Source organism: Lissotriton helveticus, chromosome 12 (genome assembly GCF_964261635.1).
Source record: "Lissotriton helveticus chromosome 12, aLisHel1.1, whole genome shotgun sequence".
In the NCBI taxonomy this organism is placed as follows: Eukaryota; Metazoa; Chordata; class Amphibia; order Caudata; family Salamandridae; genus Lissotriton; species Lissotriton helveticus.
Window position 1 is genome coordinate 541,762,854 of NC_136073.1, and position 17,234 is coordinate 541,780,087.

The window sequence follows — 17,234 nt, forward strand, 5'->3', positions numbered from 1 at the left end:
AACAGTACCATTATAGCTCATAACTAATTGACAAAACTCTATAGAAATCCAACATCATTTATAAAAATAGAGTATATTTGTATCTTAATTTAGACACCAAAGCAAACAAAATAGCACACCTGTAACCAGATTTATGGATTTTCAAAGCAATATAAAATCAAGCATTAAAATGCAGTGAGAATTTATCATTGCAGTCAATGGTAAAAACTACAAGTGATAATCAATCACTTAGGGGTTGAGTTGCCTCATACCCTTGAAGGGTAAAGGTGGTGCGGGTCCCAGGATCAGGCCCCAATAGTCAGTTCAGTTTTCAGGGTGCAGAGTTGTCCTATCTGTCGTTGTTGCTGAACGGGACCCACGGTAATGCTGCTTCTATCACTGACACAGTGCTGCTGAAAAGAAAATGCAAAAACACAAGAGAAGTCAGTCACAGGTGTTGTGGAATGCCTTCTTAATGCACTGTCGAGTTAAAAGGTTGGCCAACAAATCTTGGTAAAGGTAAGAGTGGCAAAGAGTAACTTCGACATGTGAGGGTCCAGGGGAGTGCGATAGCCGCTAGAAACTTTGGGGAAGGCCAGACTACAACTCCCACAATGCATTACACCATATGGATTTGGGTGACCCGTCGGAGGGCCAGATGGGCAGGGATTCTTTGGTTACTCAGTGTCGTTTTACCTGCAGTTTGCAGGGGACTAGTCCAACTAGTCCAAGGGAGTCTGAGGGTGCTTCTGGCTCCTCTCTGCCAGGGAGTGCCAAGTTGTAGCCAAGGACTAGGGCGGTGTACTCAGTTCAACGTCTGTTGCCTCAGGGACAAAAAGTATCACTCTTCTAGTTTGGTGCTGTGGCAAACTCCTGTTGTCGGCGATACGGGTCTCCTCTTGGTCCTTCCTTGAAGTAAGTTGTCCAAATCTGAGGTGCTAGTGTCAGGTGGGGTCCCTTAAATCTTAAATTTCGGGGAGTTAGGGGTGTCTGAGCTAGTATCCAATGGGGAGCTAGTCCCTGCAGCTAATCCGCCATGAAGTTGACCACTTCTGGGGGTGTATGTTACCTTTTATACATAGACCCCACTATTTCTGCCCTCCTAAAGATGGCAGTATTCTATTTTAGGTGTACAGGTCAGGCTGCCCACCCTGGAGATGTTGGGTCAAGCTTCCTGGAGTTGTACACCTCCTGCATGTCTAATCTACTGCCTTTCCCAGTTGCAAGTGCACCTGGGGCAAGGGGAGGGCTGTGTCCTCCTTAGGAGGACAGCCCAGATGCATATCAGAGGCGATGCAGCCTTTGAAGCTTACTGCTCTGATGTGTCACTTCACGAGCCTGTGGCGGAGGAGGGAGGTGTGACCTCTTTCCTGCCCAGCCTTTGCTCCTGACTCCTAGCAGTGATCATACTGCCTGACAGGAAGTCAGAGTCCTGTCTTGGCTGCAGCAGATGCAGGAAAACACGGGCTGTCAAGCCAGAGCACATGACAGCTGTGGCAACCAAGTGGGCATCCTCTAAGGTGCCACCTAGGTGCATCACAGTCTTTCCCTGACACAAGATTCATGTCAGAGGACACCAAACTCTACAGATCTAGGTGGTACTATAAGGGAGCTTACAACCCGGGTCTGCCCAGGTGCAAGTTACATGTTTTCTTTCGGACCACCTATCACTTATGGTGTACTTTAATGGTAAAGAGACATATAAGCTTGCATCTGTATGTCCAAACCCTTAATATACCGCACCCTGCCTCCTGGGCACAGGAGACCTTCTCTTGGGGACACTAACATATGGCAACATTCTATTTAACTGTGCCACACAGGGAAACAACCCTTACAACGCAACTATTACAACGCACACCGTTACAACGCACACCATTACAACGCAGGATCCGTTACAACGCATGCCTTTACAACGCATGACATTACATAGCAGATGCTATTACAACGCATGCCATTACAACGTAAGTATTGGTAAGTATGTTATTTTTTTAAATCATTTTTTTTAAATGTAAATTAAATTAATTAATTTAAGTAATAGTATATATTTAATTTTGGGTTATGGGGTACAGGGGTTTTTTTAGGTTTGAGGGCTAGGTATGGGTTTTGGGGTACAGGGGTATTTTTAGGTTTCAGGGTTAGGTTTGGGTTTTGGGGTACAGGGGTATTTTTAGGTTTCAGGGCTAGGTTTGGGTTTTGGGGTACAGGGGTATTTTTAGGTTTCAGGGCTAGGTTTGGGTTTTGGGGTACAGGGGTACTTTTAGGTTTCAGGGCTAGGTTTGGGGTTTGGGGTACAGGGGTATTTTTTTAGGTTTCAGGGCTAGGTTTGGGTTTTGGGGTACAGGGGTATTTTTAGGTTTCAGGGCTAGGTTTGGGTTTTGGGGTACAGGAGTATTTTTAGGTTTCAGGGCTAGGTTTGGGTTTTGGGGTACAGGGGTATTTTTAGGTTTCAGGGCTAGGTTTGGGTTTTGGGGTACAGGGGTATTTTTAGGTTTCAGGACTAGGTTTGGGTTTTGGGGTACAGGGGTATTTTTAGGTTTCAGGGCTAGGTTTGGGTTTTGGGGTAAAAGTAAAGTCCACATTTGTAAAGCGCACAATCACCCGTAAGGGTCTCTAGGCGCTGGGGGCCGTCGGGAAGATTAAGCGAGCTATTGCCCAGAGTCACATGGTGCTGGGCTAACCTGCCGCCGGGGATCGAACCGTGGTCCCCAGATTCCAGCGTCAGTCGCCCTGGCCGCGGCGCCACACCTCTTCCTAAAGGGGTATTTTTAGGTTTCAGGGCTAGGTTTGGGTTTTGGGGTACAGGGGTATTTTTAGGTTTCAGGACTAGGTTTGGGTTTTGGGGTACAGGGGTATCTTTAGGTTTCATGGCTAGGTTTGGGTTTTGGGGTACAGGGGTATTTTTAGGTTTCAGGGCTAGGTTTGGGTTTTGGGGTACAGGGGTATTTTTAGGTTTCAGGGCTAGGTTTGGGTTATGGGGTACATGGGTATTTTAAGGGTTCAGGGTAACGGGTATTTTTAGGGTTCAGTTTTTAAATAAATAATTTTAAATAATTTAAATAATTAATTTTAATAATTTTATTATTTTTTAATATTAGTTCTTTAATAATAATTGTTATTTTTAAAATAAACTATTTTTTAAAGTATATATATTTACAAATTAATTATTAAAAAATAATTTAATTTATTAAATTAATTAAATTTTAATAAATTAAATTTAAAAAAAAAATAATATACTTACCTATACTTACGTTGTAATGACATGCGTTGTAATAGCATCTGCTATGTAATGTCATGCGTTGTAAAAGCATTTGTTGTAAATGTATCTGCGTTGTAAAAATTGCGTTGTAACGGTGTGCGTTGTAAAAGTTCGCGATGTAACGTCATACATCCGCCACACATGGTGAGGGCACAGTAGAGTTCAATCAGTTTGCACTGCTCCTGCAGTCTGCAATGGCTGGCCTACTGTCAGTAGTGTGCTTGGGTCAACCAGGGTGGTACATTACTGAGCTACTGCCCTGGGCACCTCTTTACCACCTATGTCCTAGGCATCCCTGATACCATATACTAGGGACTTATAAGGGGGGTAAAAGCTCTGTCAGTTTGGATTGCCAATTCACACATAACAGTTTTAGGGAAAGGTTAATGGCACTGGAGTCTGGTTAGCAGGCTTTGGAGCACTGTCAGAGCCATAAACCAGCATCTATTAGTCCAAATGGGGGCAAAATCGGACATCTGCAAAAAAAAACTGTTTTCTTACAGTCAGTAACTGATTTTCTATATTCAGAAACGTCGGAAGCCTACTGAAGCGGCTACTTTAATTCTGCACTCGCCAAATCAAATGTGTTAAAAAATGATTGCACTAGATGGTGATGTGAATTGATGTAGAAGCATAAGAGTGTTGAGAGATCAGAGCAGAGGAATGCCCCGCTTTATGTGTTGGTGTTCAGTGAATCTGCTGTAGTTTTTGGCACCAGAATTATCTGCATACAAATTGGAATCACCTAAAAAAAGTTATATTTGCAAAGCACAGAGGTGCTTCCCTTGTCAGTTCCTGAAGGCCATCCAGAATTATATGGTAATTTCTACAGCCACAGAATCACATGAATCCGCTCATCCTGACCATTGTTCATTATTTTATCAAATATCTGTTCATCAAGCTAAACAAAATCTAAACCTTCTAGATCCAGTCATTTGCCTATCGTTGACTACACTATAAAGAAAATAGTTCCAATAATGTCTCCATTGTATATACATAATGTGCTTGTCAACAATCCAATAGGTGTTTTTTTCCTTCTAAAATGGTACATTCTTAACTATATACTATCGGAGTCCCCACCCTGAACTGCCCGTCTGAGGAGTGACCTCCATAAAGTATCAGAAGTAACCTCAGACAGGTTTCACTCTGCTTGGGCCTCATCAAGGAGGTGCAGCCTGAGTCCCAGGGCTCAGTTAGCTCAGGGCCCAGGTCTGGGTGTGCCCATCACATATAGAGCATCTTCTGAAACAAAGCAATTTGGATAATGCTTACATTAATCTCAGCCACTGGCAATCTCTTGGGCCCGACTGTACCTATATTAGAAGGACCAAGGCCGATTTGCATGCAAGTGGCCTGTCTAGTGTGGCATAGTTAATGAAAAACAATGGACTGAAATATGGCCCAGATGATCACCAGTAGCTGAGACTAATTCAAGAATAAATTTTGCTACTTCATTGTTTGTTTCATTGGCTGCCCCTGACTACGATGGATATGATTGCGATGGGCATGTCCTGTAATGGATCCCTTCCCACTGTGGCTTAGGCTGCAGCTTATAAATGAGGCTGAAGTAACCAGAAATTGATCTGGGGTTGCTTGCCTTCCCAAGTGGAAGGGACGTAGCGTGGCATTTCAAGCTGACCTGTTCTTGTGGGAACAGGACCAACACTGATTTGGAAATGGCTGATCGCATTTGATGGTGGCACAATGGGTGAAAAACGAAGGACTGGACTGCAGCCCAGAACAATTCCCAGTGGTTGATATTAATTCAGGAATTGCAGCATAAGCAGTCCTATGCTTGTGTTTGACACAAAAAACAAACCACTTACCAATGTAAAACACAAGGAGACGTGTTCTGGACTACATTGTGCTGCAGCTTTCAGCCAATAATCGAGATCCAGTGCCTAAAGAGGGCTGAATATTTACCAAAATAAAATATAAAATGTCTTTGGTATTCTTCCACGTGTTAATAAAGATAATATAATAGGATGCAAAGAAAATCTGCTTTAATACAAGAATTGTTTTGAGAATGTGTAGCATTCCAATCGCAGCAAAAGGATTCTAGGGAGATGTGAAGCATATTTTAAACTTGATTTACCTGAGATATTTGTGAAGCCTAAAGGTACAATAACTGCTTGTATTGAAGTGGCAATCATCAACTAGTGATATTAAGAGTTTGGAAAAAGTGCATAGCTGCATGTTGGATCATAGAAGGTTTCCTCCATGAGTTGGGAGAGTGTGTATCCCTGCCTTGAGGTCCCTCTAATAGAGATTCTGGATAGTTTTATGATTTCTGGCCTCAGTGCACATAATAGAAATGTGTCTAGGGTCAGGGCTACGTTGCAAATTGATGGAGATGCTGAGCTGGGCTCCATGATATGGAAGGTTAACCTATGTGCAACCCCTCCTTTTCTGAACATGACTACTGTCCGTTCACTTGGCGGTGGAGGACAGTCATGGTAGCAATGGTTTTTACTGGCAGTTTAAAATGATCTACCAGTTCCATACAACCGGATCCTTTGCTCCATCCATGTGAGACTTGGATGGCTCATTTATGTTTTCACTATGTACGTGTAGTAGGACGAGCATGGAGTGTATACGCTGTGCTTCACTGTTGTAGCCCAGTAATTCACAATGGATCTCCATTGTTTAAAACATGCCTAAGATAGAGCTTGGAAGGAACCTGCCATCAGCAATTTGAGGTACAGAGTTAATCTTAACAATTTCTGAAGTCCTTTAAAACTGACCAGACTTTTTAGTGTGAAGGACAGATGGCGCCTTTGAAGTATAGGGCAGTCCTTGTCCCCTTCCTGCTCCATTCTTCCCCAAAGTTGTCAACCCTAACAAATTATGAGGTGAAGAACCCTCTCACTCTTTTCTGCCTGTATCTCCCATCTCCACTCCACATTCCTACTGAGATTAGAAATCAAACACTGTTGCTTGTTATGCCTCCGAGTAATACGCAAAAAGGCTGAAACAAGTTGAAACTGGAACCATAGGTGGGCCTGTGGAATCCACAATCTCTGTCTGCAAATGTGCTATATATTGGGGTTAAAGCTCCCAGTAACTCTGCTAAGATTTATCTTCCACCAACTAAAGTGGAAACTGAGAAAGCATCTAAACCCTAGAGTTGGAGGTTCATGCCTACCAACTCTCCTTACCAGATTCGGGAACAGGAACCTGGAAGCTCTGCATCCTGCTCGGAAGAGTTGCCTTGAAACCACCTTGATGGAAGGAGCCCAATAACTGCTGAGGAGGGTTACTGAAGGTACTGTTGTATGTAGGAAAGGCTGCATATAAGAGGATCGCCCTGAGGTGCTGTGTAGGAGGTACTGAAGTTGTCCTGCTGAAGCCTAGAGAAGGTACTACGTCTCCAGGATGAGCAGTGAAGCTTTATGACAGTGGTCTCTCTACAGGGTGCCTATGACCAAGGCAGCTTACTCACTGAATCTGTACTTGAGTTTGGGAACTTGCAGATTCTCCCCTGCTCTCTCAAAAGAGAACTGTGGAAAATAGTTAGTGAGATCCCCTAGAAAGTCAAAGGTCAGACCTGACCATGAAGTGCTTATTCCCGTCAAATAACTATTGAGACCACAGGTGTTCTTTTTCAGTGGTGTGCTTGATTTTGGTCCCAAAGAATATCCACAAAAATACTTTCCCTTGTCCCCAACTAGAAGAAGTGGAATGAAGTCTCTCTCTTACCTGTTGCCACACAGTTTGCCTTTCCAGCTCTGTAGGCGCACATCTGCACACAGCAGTGGGGATCAAAGGCATCAGCAAAATCTTCAGGCTCAGAGCAGAGTCAGCTTGTCCTCTCTCCTTTTTTCATGCATAGATGTATAACAACAAATGTGGCACAACCACAGCCCTCAGTTTACAGCAGAGCCTGCACGGGGCTTCTTAAAGATGAAGCCACATAATTGAGCCATTGTGGGAACTACAACAGACACTGGGACAATTGTGATTCTAAGTTCTAGATAACCCGTCCATAAAGAGAATGAGGTTAACTTCCCATCGTCCTGGGCAATATGTTATATGTCGCACTGATTGTGTCATTGATATCCCTACCTGTAGGAGTCTTGAACTGTTAAAAAATGACTTGGAGAGTTCATTTAATCAAAATACATCTTTACAGAATATAAACAATAATCAGTAATGTCATGGCTATTGAGTTTATTAGATCCTACGAGCGTTTTGGCATTCAGCCTTCATCGGGAAGCCATGATTAGAGTTTCAAAAGAAACTTAAACAAAATATAAATAATCGGAAATACATATCAGTACAATGCATTGGTCCTATATACATTTAAGATTGCCTCTTTAACAACATGAGGTCAATATTGGCTATTACATTCAAATAACCATTAAAAAATGCTACTAGTCACAACAAAATATCTTCTAAACAACCTCACCTAAAAGTAAAACTCAAATGGGTTTGTGCCATTTAATTTCTAACACCAACAAACCATGACCAAGTGAATAATCTATAAATGGCCTCTAATAAGGCTAAGATTGGAGTAACCCAGAACTAGAAGAACGAGTATCCAAAGGGATATGTAAAGAACTGGATAATTTAAAACCAGGAGAAGGCAAGATGACTTAAAAAGGAAAAGGAAAAGAAAAGGCAAGCGCTAAGCCTTATGTGTCAGTCAGATGGGAAATGGCCAGGAAAGCAAAGGACTCTAATACAACAGGCATACCTATGACTTGAAATAATTCGCTCCCCTAACGATACAGCCCAAGAAGAGAAATCAGTTCTGGTGGAACTATGATGGTGGTCGGTAATGTCTAAAGGAGAGAAATATAAAAGTGTTACACTATGACTATGTCTATGTCTCAGCTGTTTAGCTACTAACAAGATTGTAATCGCGATCTATTTAAGCCCGGCTTGCTTGAATCCAGTGGCAAAGTGGGGAAGGGACTCACGTCTGAGCATACCCTGCCAATTTATGGCGAACAAAGTGGTACAAAAGGGGGTGAAGACAGCTGAAATGCCAGAAACCGGTCCTAGGAAGCTTGTTTCGGGTCCAGGGAGGTCATGGCTCGGCAGTTCGGGCTGGACTGTTCCCATGAGGCACAGGGTCAGACTGATTTGTATATGGCCATGTCTGAACTGGGGTGGCAGAGTGGGCTAAAGAACGGTGATGGATTAAACCCAGATCTTTTGACTGGGTGTGAGTGTTTGAGATGCTCCGTCCATCACCACCCCCTTTTGTACCGCTTTGTTTGCCATAAGTTGGCAGGGTATGCTCAGACGTGAGTCCCTTGCTCACTTTGCCACTGGATTCAAGCAAGCCTGGCTGAAGACGGCTGAAATGCCAAAAACCGGTCCTAGGAAGCTTGTTTCCGGTCCAGGGAAGGCATGGCTTGGCAGTTCGGGCTGGACTGTTCCCATGAGGCACAGGGTCAGACTGATTTGCATATGGCCATGTCTGAACTGGGGTGGCAGAGTGGGCTAAAGAACGGTGATGGATTAAACCCAGATCTTTTGACTGGGTGTGAGTGTTTGATTGGTTCAGATGCTCCGTCCATCACCACCCCCTTTTGTACCGCTTTGTTCGCCATAAGTTGGCAGGGTATGCTCAGACGTGAGTCCCTTGCTCACTTTGCCACTGGATTCAAGCAAGCCTGGCTGAAGACGGCTGAAATGCCAGAAACCGGTCCTAGGAAGCTTGTTTCCAGTCCAGGGAAGGCATGGCTTGGCAGTTCGGGCTGGACTGTTCCCATGAGGCACAGGGTCAGACTGATTTGCATATGGCCATGTATGAACTGAGGTGGCAGAGTGGGCTGAAGAACGGTGATGGATTAAACCCAGATCTTTTGACTAGGTGAGAGTGTTTGATTGGTTCAGATGCTCCGTCCATCACCACCCCCTTTTGTACAGGTAAGTAAACAGACAGTTCTTCGGAATGGGCAGCTAACACGATAAAAATGCTCTTCTGTGAAAAAAAGAAATGGTGCATAACCATTACATGACGTTTGCTAGGAGGACGAAGGGGAGAAGCAGCAACCTCTGCTAGAGATGCAATGTTTGTATTCCAGCAATTTTAAAAAGGTGTGGCTAGCACAATGCACTTCAATATTTTTCATTGGAAGCCAAAAGAACAACTAATTTGCATCAAATGCCGGTTGAACTATTAGTGGAATAATATTAATGTCCTTAACACAAATTGTTACAAAACAAGAAGGAGATTTTACATGTTTAACGGATCGAATGCACAAATACCTGATGTATTCCAACATGTGTCATTCAGATACTTCTTACCAAATTGTGGATAAAGCAAGGATAGACAACAGAACGGTAAAGGCGCCTATAAATCAGAGCTGTAAAGTATGTCGGTTTAAAAAGGTCAGCAGTTAATATGTAACTGACTCTACCTGGTAAGTGTTAATACCAACTTACCCAAAGAGAGAATCATTCTTAAGTACTCATATGTTCACAATAATGTTCCGTATATTGGCGGACCCAAAGATCGTCAGGTATCGACAACCTAAAACAAGTCGCAAAAATATGCTTAAGGGTGTGCGTTCTAGATTTTTTTTAGCATATTAGTTAAAAAAAGGGGGGACTAGCATTTAGCGTAAATCGATCTGATTAATATTAAGTCGCCTACCGTGTATCTCCTAATAGATATTGTATCTGTGGGGCCTGTGGTCAGGCGGATCAATTCAGCACAAGCAGCGGCACAAGCAGTTGGTCCGATGTGTGGCAAGACGGACATTGATGTGAGTCTTTAAATATATAACCCGCTACTCGTAAAACCACGCGTCTTAGAGCGGAAAAGATACATGTCTGACCAGGAACCAGAGAGGGAGCATAGCTACGTGTGAATCGACAATGCTGATCGAGTATGGTGGCCATCTTGTAGTGGACTTTTACGAGCAGATTTTATTACTCTCTTCGCTTTGGATAAGAGTTAGAATATAGTTGTGTGTAAAATATATGTATATTCAACACATACGTATGAGAAAAACAACCCTAAGAAAGAACGTATTATAACATAATAACAAAACCACGAGTTTAATCCCTCCCATGCCCATGACGAGCTCAGCTCGTCATGAGCCACGGGGCTTCGGTGCTCATGACGAGCTGAGCTCGTCATGGCCCGTGGAACACTCGCACGCTGGGCTAATTCCCCTGCTGTGCTGAGCGTTCCATTAAACGGGCGTGGTCGTGACGAGCTCAGCTCGTCATGAGCACCGGAGCACCGTGGCTCATGACGAACTGAGCTCGTCATGAGCATGGGGGCACTATGCGCTCCCCCTGCCCCCCAGCACAGCAGGGGAATAGCCCCAGCAGCCAAAGGGTTAAAATTAATGACGTCTACGAATAACTTTGTGGTACTACGAATTCACTATGTGTATCTACAAATTCCACAAATACTTATATATAGCTGAACCTGAAAATTAAAATAAAGCCTTGTTTTAATCAGTCAACTTATATAGTAAATGGGTCACGTCATGTAGTTATGGAGATAGAGAGAATTGCCAACAAAGTCTTGTTGGCAACTATGGTCTCTATTCATCCATAATTGTATTTCAATACCTGATCCCACAGTATTTCATTGTTCATCCCGTTTAGGTAGGTATTTAGGACAAAAATCCAGTATACCTCTCTGCATTTGCGTACATTTGTGCTCATGCTGCCTGAAGTAATGCGGATTTTCTCTAAAATGAGCCAACGTATATCTTCAGCCGTGTGTTTTGCCTCCATGAAATGTTTTACATGGGGGGCTTGTATCTTATGAGTGCGAATGGCTGTTCGATGTTCTGATAATCTTGTTGACATCATTCGTGCTGTCTCGCCCACATAACCTTTGTTACACGGGCATATCAATAAGTAGACTACATTGTTCGTTCTGCAATTGGTTAAGATGTTAAGATTCAAATTGACCCCATTGAAAGTGAATTGTCTCGCTTCAATGGCAAATTCACAGGCCACACATGAGAGACATCTATAATTTCCTGTGGGTGGATTGAGGCCAGTAATGGAGGATTGTGCCAAGTTGGGAAGTTTTGGCTGCATGCGTGAGCGTACTGTAAGATCCTTGAGGTTCTTATTTTTTCTGTAGGCATATAAAGGTTTCGGTAAAATGGTATTTTTGGGTCTGTTGCATTTAGAATATGCCAGTTTGTATTGATTATGTGACAAATTTTTGCATTCATAGTTGAATGTCTAGTCACAAAAACGAATCTAGAATTGGTTTCTCTAGGGTGTGTAGTTAATAAGTAGTTAATAAGTGTTGCCTATCAAAGTATCCAGCACGTTTATATGAATCACGTATCAAATGTTTTGGGTATCCGCGCTAGGAATTTGACTTTCATTTCTTCAGCTCTTGTGTCAAAATCCTGAACCGTGGTACAATTCCTGCACAAGCACAGAAATTTACCAAAGGAGATGCTAGTTTTTAGTGTCTCAGGATGGTAACTCGTAAAATGTAACAAAGTGTTCCGAGCTGTCGGCTTTTCATATAAATCAGTATGAGTTTTGTGTCATGGCTAAAGAACATTCTTGTCAAGTGAATTATGACATGAATAAGAAGTAGGTAACTTTCATTATTTGCTTGACTGACTTCTGAGTCTCTAAATCACAGTACCTCCATGAGTAACACTTGTATTGCTTTACCTAGCTATCCTGAGGGTCAGGTGCAAAAGGGTGGACTTGGTGTTAATTTGAGGATCCAGAAGTAAGGTAGCCATAGACCTACAAAGGTAAAAGGCTTTTAGTGACGCACTTTTAGCCCCATCACCCTGATAGCCATAGGAAACCTGAAAAAGCTCCCATATTTGTGAGGTTGTTGAAAGAACATATTTGCAGTGAGACTGTTTTACATACCAATGTAATCTCTGCTGTACTATGAGGAGAGCTAGTCTAGAAAGAAAGAATTGAAAGCATGTTCTTTTATTACAGAAGCAGAGCAGCAGATTAATGGTGTGTGCTGCAGTGTTTATGTCTCCAGCAAAATTGAATTACCTACTTCGAAACGATAAAGTAGCTGCAGTAAATTGCTTGCCATTCCTCATATATGAGGAAAGCTGCTATAGCTACCTGACTGACTCCAGAGGTAGTCAATTTAAAGTTAACTGACAAGGTTCAGTTTAATTCTTTTTTGAATCCTCCAGCTTCATTTGCCACATACAGTATTAAAATGAGGCATATTTCAAAGCCCTATAGAGATATCAAGTCCTACAAGCCCACTAGAAGAGGGTGAAAATAATCCCCATCTAGAGTTGGAAATGGCTGAGATAACACTGGCATTAGCACAATCTACTTCATTAAAAGCCCCAGGTTCAGACGGTGTCCCTGTAGACATATTCCTGGAGTATCAAGAGCTATTGGCCCCCCCTTGATGAATGTCTTTAACATAATAACTAAGGGCCTGACTACGATGTTGGTCGGATCGCAACTGATGGCTTGTCGGTTGTGATCCAACCAACATCTGCCCTTGCGTTTCACCCACTCCATTATGAAGCGGCAGGTGGAGGCAGAATGCGGAGGGACCAACCGCTGCTGTTCCAATGGGCTCAAGGAGCCCGTCAGCCCAGTGGTCGGAATGTAAAACTTACAATAAAGGCAGTGCCTTGTCAGGCATCGCTGTAGGGGATACAATGTCCTTTTGGGTCTGCCTTTCAATGGTGGCCCAACCACCATAGAAAGGCAGACAGAATCTGACTTTGGTGGTCCCTAGCAGGGCTCCGGTCCCTCCGCGGCCTCCACTGTGAGGCCTGGGGGGCACCTGTGGTGCCACCCTAAACTTCCATGCACCTTGTGTCAGGCACCATGTGGTGCCTGCCACACGGTGCATGGATGTTTTCAAACATCCATTTCCCCAATGCGGATTGTGCGGCAGCCCTTTTTCAGCCACTGCACATGCTGCAATGGGAAAATGGATGTTTCCAACCGCCTCAAGGGTGGTCGCATCCAAATTCATTGTCAGTCGGTTTCCATTCCGACATGATGTCGGTTGCATGCTCGCTCGACCGGCATCCTAATCAGGCTCTTAGTTGGGACCTCTTAAATAGTCCTAAACAGAGCCTCGCTTCTTGAGAGAAGCATTGGAGCTCTATCTAACTTTCTAAGGAAATTGGTGAATAAGCCTGGCCCTGAAATTCTGCTAATCAATGCTGCAAAAGCAAAGGTCGTTGCCACATACAGGGTGACAGTATGGGGCATGGTAGACATAGAGAACCTGCAACAAGTGGAGGATGCTTTTGTCAAAAGTTTGCTCTCACTGCCCAAGAGTTGCTCAAATTAAGTCGGTCACAGCGAGCTTAGTATCCTGTACATAAACAATGTGATTTACCTGGTCCCTTGTTATTATGGCACTCCATATGGAGGGGGGGGAATGGTTCCTTTTATTCAAGCTGTGTTAATGGACTGTCTCAAATTAGATCTTGCTTAAAAAGATCCCCTAATTGAGGTGTGTGGGTTCCACATTGGCAAGGTGGGGTCTGCGAGAATTGTGTTCCCTAAGGCCAAGCTGAAGCAGATCTTCCTGGCAGGTGTATCATCCACTAGATAGGAGGAAAATAGAAATAAAAGCAGTGTTATCCTATATCATGTCTCCCTCCCTTCTGGTCAGTCATGAACCTTAGGAACAAATTATAAGAGTATGGAACAGGGAATGTGTGACCCATGAAAATGATTAGTTAAGATCCCCTGTGACGTTGTACTAGCTGTACTGACTGATTCTTACCCCCTATTACATGTCATGGCTAGGTAAGAATAACATACATAAAGAAGCCTTGAACATTTGAGTATAAATTATTAGGCCAAGATGTTTTAATCCCAATTTATGGGATTCCCTGATAGTTGCACAACGGTTTTAAGATGTTCAAATAATTATACATGAATTAGGAACAAATCAGACATAGAATTTGGATTTTAATTCTTGTTGTATTATGTTTTTGGATAATAATTTTCATTTGATCGTCATATGACATATGGCTGTGCTTATTAACTGTGATATATGTTTTCTGGTGGAGGAATTTTATGCACCAAAAATGATGCAACTAACTGAATTACCTACTTAAAAAAACCCAGTGACGGCTGGTGACATTTGAAAGTGGTGAGGCTTAAAAGTTGTGACCCAGTGCACTGTGGCGAGTGAGCGTAGCGAGCCTGAACTTATGAAGTGGGTTTCGGGGGAGGGGCGTGGCCAAGCAGGCTGCAATGGCAGACGTGTTCTGCTGAGGCTCCACAATCGGGATAGCATATTGCCCGCTTCCCTGCGTCAAATCTGGCTGCCAAACCGACACCCTAGTGTCCGGTCATGAGAAGCATCAATCAGTGAACAGCCAATTCAGCAGTCGAGGGGATTCACGGTACAAACCGTAATTTTAGTGACCCCGACTCTCAGCGGCAAGATGGAGCCCACCCGCACCTAACTTCAACTCCTGTGAGACCGAGCTTGGGCCGAGGGGTGCACTCCAAGAGCGTGGGCCGCGGGACAGATGGTTGGGAACACGGAAGCGGTGAGAGGACGACTCAGCCTCGGTCGCCGTCAGCAATCATCTCAAGAGAAGGAAAGGGGTCGGAAATTGAGAAGGGGACCGGAGGCGCCCGGCCATTCCTGCCACTATGGACTTGATCCGGAAGACGGGCCGGGCTCAGCGTGCAGTCGGGTGGTGCTGAGAGGGACAGCTGTGACATCAGTGGTCCAGAGACGGTGAGATGATTTCCACCCCCAACCCTACCGCAATCCCGAGAACTGCTCTCCGCCAGGGCCACCTGACCCCAAAATGTCGCCCGAGGGTCGCAGCGGCTGACGTGAGTGAAGACAAGACCCTGAGCCCATTGTGGACACGCTGTGGTGGCAAAGAAGAGGTGATTGGCGGACCCCCTAGGGCGCTGGTGCTGAATGAGCGACCCCCTTACCGCTGCATGTGCTAAATGAGTGCACCCAGGACAGACAATGCCTGACCCTAATATCGAGGCTTAGAGATCCACACTACACCTGCATTGGCCTGAAGACTGCATTCCCGGGAAGGCGCTCAACCCGGCAACCAGAACAGCCACAGTACCTACCTATAATCCCTCCAGGATCAACGTTCACAGCGAACTGCAACCCTCCCTGGCAGCCCCGATCTCTTCTAGTACAGAGCCAGAACCGCGAGGAAGCGGGCCAGCGCTGGGGCGATCGAAGCGGAGCCCCCCTGCCCCCTACTGTGCCGGTGCGTCCTCGTCTCCTCGCCCAGCGCGCTCCTCGCGACCAGCGAAACAGCCAAGAACAGTGCTGGGGCACCTATTAAGCGGAGGCTCTGCCGCACACTCTACAGACACCGGCAGTGCCCACCGCGTGAGAGGCCCTCCCGGACAGCGCCATGGAGAAGCCGAGGGCCGCGACAGTGCCGAAGACTGCACCGTGGAACCTGCCGAATACCCGGACATGGGCCAAAACAACCGCGACTCAGTCTGATCAATCTATCTCGGACAAACTTGACCAAGTATTGGCAGCCATCGAACTCTCTAGGGTGTCTATAGAGGAGTGACTCAGCACCCTGACGACAGACATCAGCCTCATCCGGGACGACCATCGAAAACTGACCGACAAAGTGAAAGATGGAGAGAAGATTATGGCCGACCTGCAACCCTCCGTCAAGGCACATCAGACAACACTCCAAACCGTCTTGGGCCGCCTGACCACCACGGAGGAGCGAGTGGATGATTTGGGAGGGCGTTCGAGGCGCTGTAACATCCGCGTGCTGGGACTCCCAGAGGGAATCGAAGGTGCGAATCCGATGGAATACATGGAAGCCTGGGTGAAATATTCACTCCCACTGCTGACCACAAGACATTCTTCTCCAGTGAACAAGCTCACAATGTCCCAGGCCGCAAACCCCCACCAGGAGCCACCCCAGACCGATGTTGGTGAAATTTCTACACTTTCGAGACTGTGACGTGATGCTACGAGCTGCCAGACAATGGGGCTCCCTGCATGCAGAAAATAAACAGATAATGATCTTCCCTGACTATGCACGGGCGGTGCAGCAACAAAGATCATCGTTCCTGGAAGTGAAACGACGACTGCGGGCGGATAATATACAATATTCCCTGCTCTTCCCAGCCTGACTCAAAGTTATTCATGACAACTCTGCCATCTTCTTTGCAAACGCCACAGAGGCACACGATTGGGTGGATCAACACTGCGCACAACAGTCCAGGGCAGAGACCATGCGAGGCCCACGGTATACAACCTTTACCACGCATTTTTTACCACGCAATACCATTATAACGCTGGCATTACAACGCAAACCATTACAAAGCATTGCGCTGGAGGGCGCTCTAGGATAGGGAATAAGTTTAATTTTCTATCCAACACCTTCCCTAGTGTCTACGGGGACTGGAGTTGGAATAGAAAATTATACTTACCACTATCCAGCACCTCTAAGCGCTATGCGTTGTAAAGGTATATGTGGTAAAAACCGCGTTGTAAAGGTATGCGTGGTAAAAGTATGCGTTGTAACGTCATACATCCGAGGCCCACGTTTAAAGGCACCACAATCCAGGAGATGAATCTCGAAACAGCAATGCAATGGTAAAGACATGGTGGCAGGGACCCATACCCTAGACTCTGTGGACCTGAAGCAAATTATGAAGGACCGACGAGAGGTTCTACGAGCAGTGAGTGAACTACAGGCCTCCCCACTTGCAGAAGACACAGACCGAGCTCCACACCTCTTCTCTTCGGAGGGAGAGGATGACAGCGACGGAACGCTTTTTAGGGTGGACTCAATCACACCCCCCCTGGTTACCCCCAGACAGCTGATACCATGTTTGACGGACAAACTAATAACCTCTCGGAAGAAGGTGACCCGGCTGGCGGTCCCTTAACGGCCTGCGCAACCAAGACTTACCCTTTCTGCGCACACAACACATGCCTTATCAAGCACAGTCCAGACGACGACCACTGATCCTGCAAATGCCCGGTCGGCGACCCACCTCACAGACATGTACTGCCACCCCCACATAATATTATTGCACTCTCCTCTTCGATGAGAGT

The 17,234-nt window shown here is 45.1% G+C and overlaps 1 long non-coding RNA gene across 1 annotated transcript in view; it reads right to left on the minus strand.

Annotated features, from left to right (window-relative positions):
* Positions 1-264: 264 nt before the first annotated feature.
* LOC144798011 (uncharacterized) overlaps positions 265-17,234 on the minus strand; it is a 119,299-nt gene continuing 102,329 nt past the window's right edge. The window contains exon 3 of the long non-coding RNA XR_013603482.1: positions 265-392. This is a non-coding gene — a long non-coding RNA (uncharacterized LOC144798011). The remainder of the gene's footprint in view (positions 393-17,234) is intronic.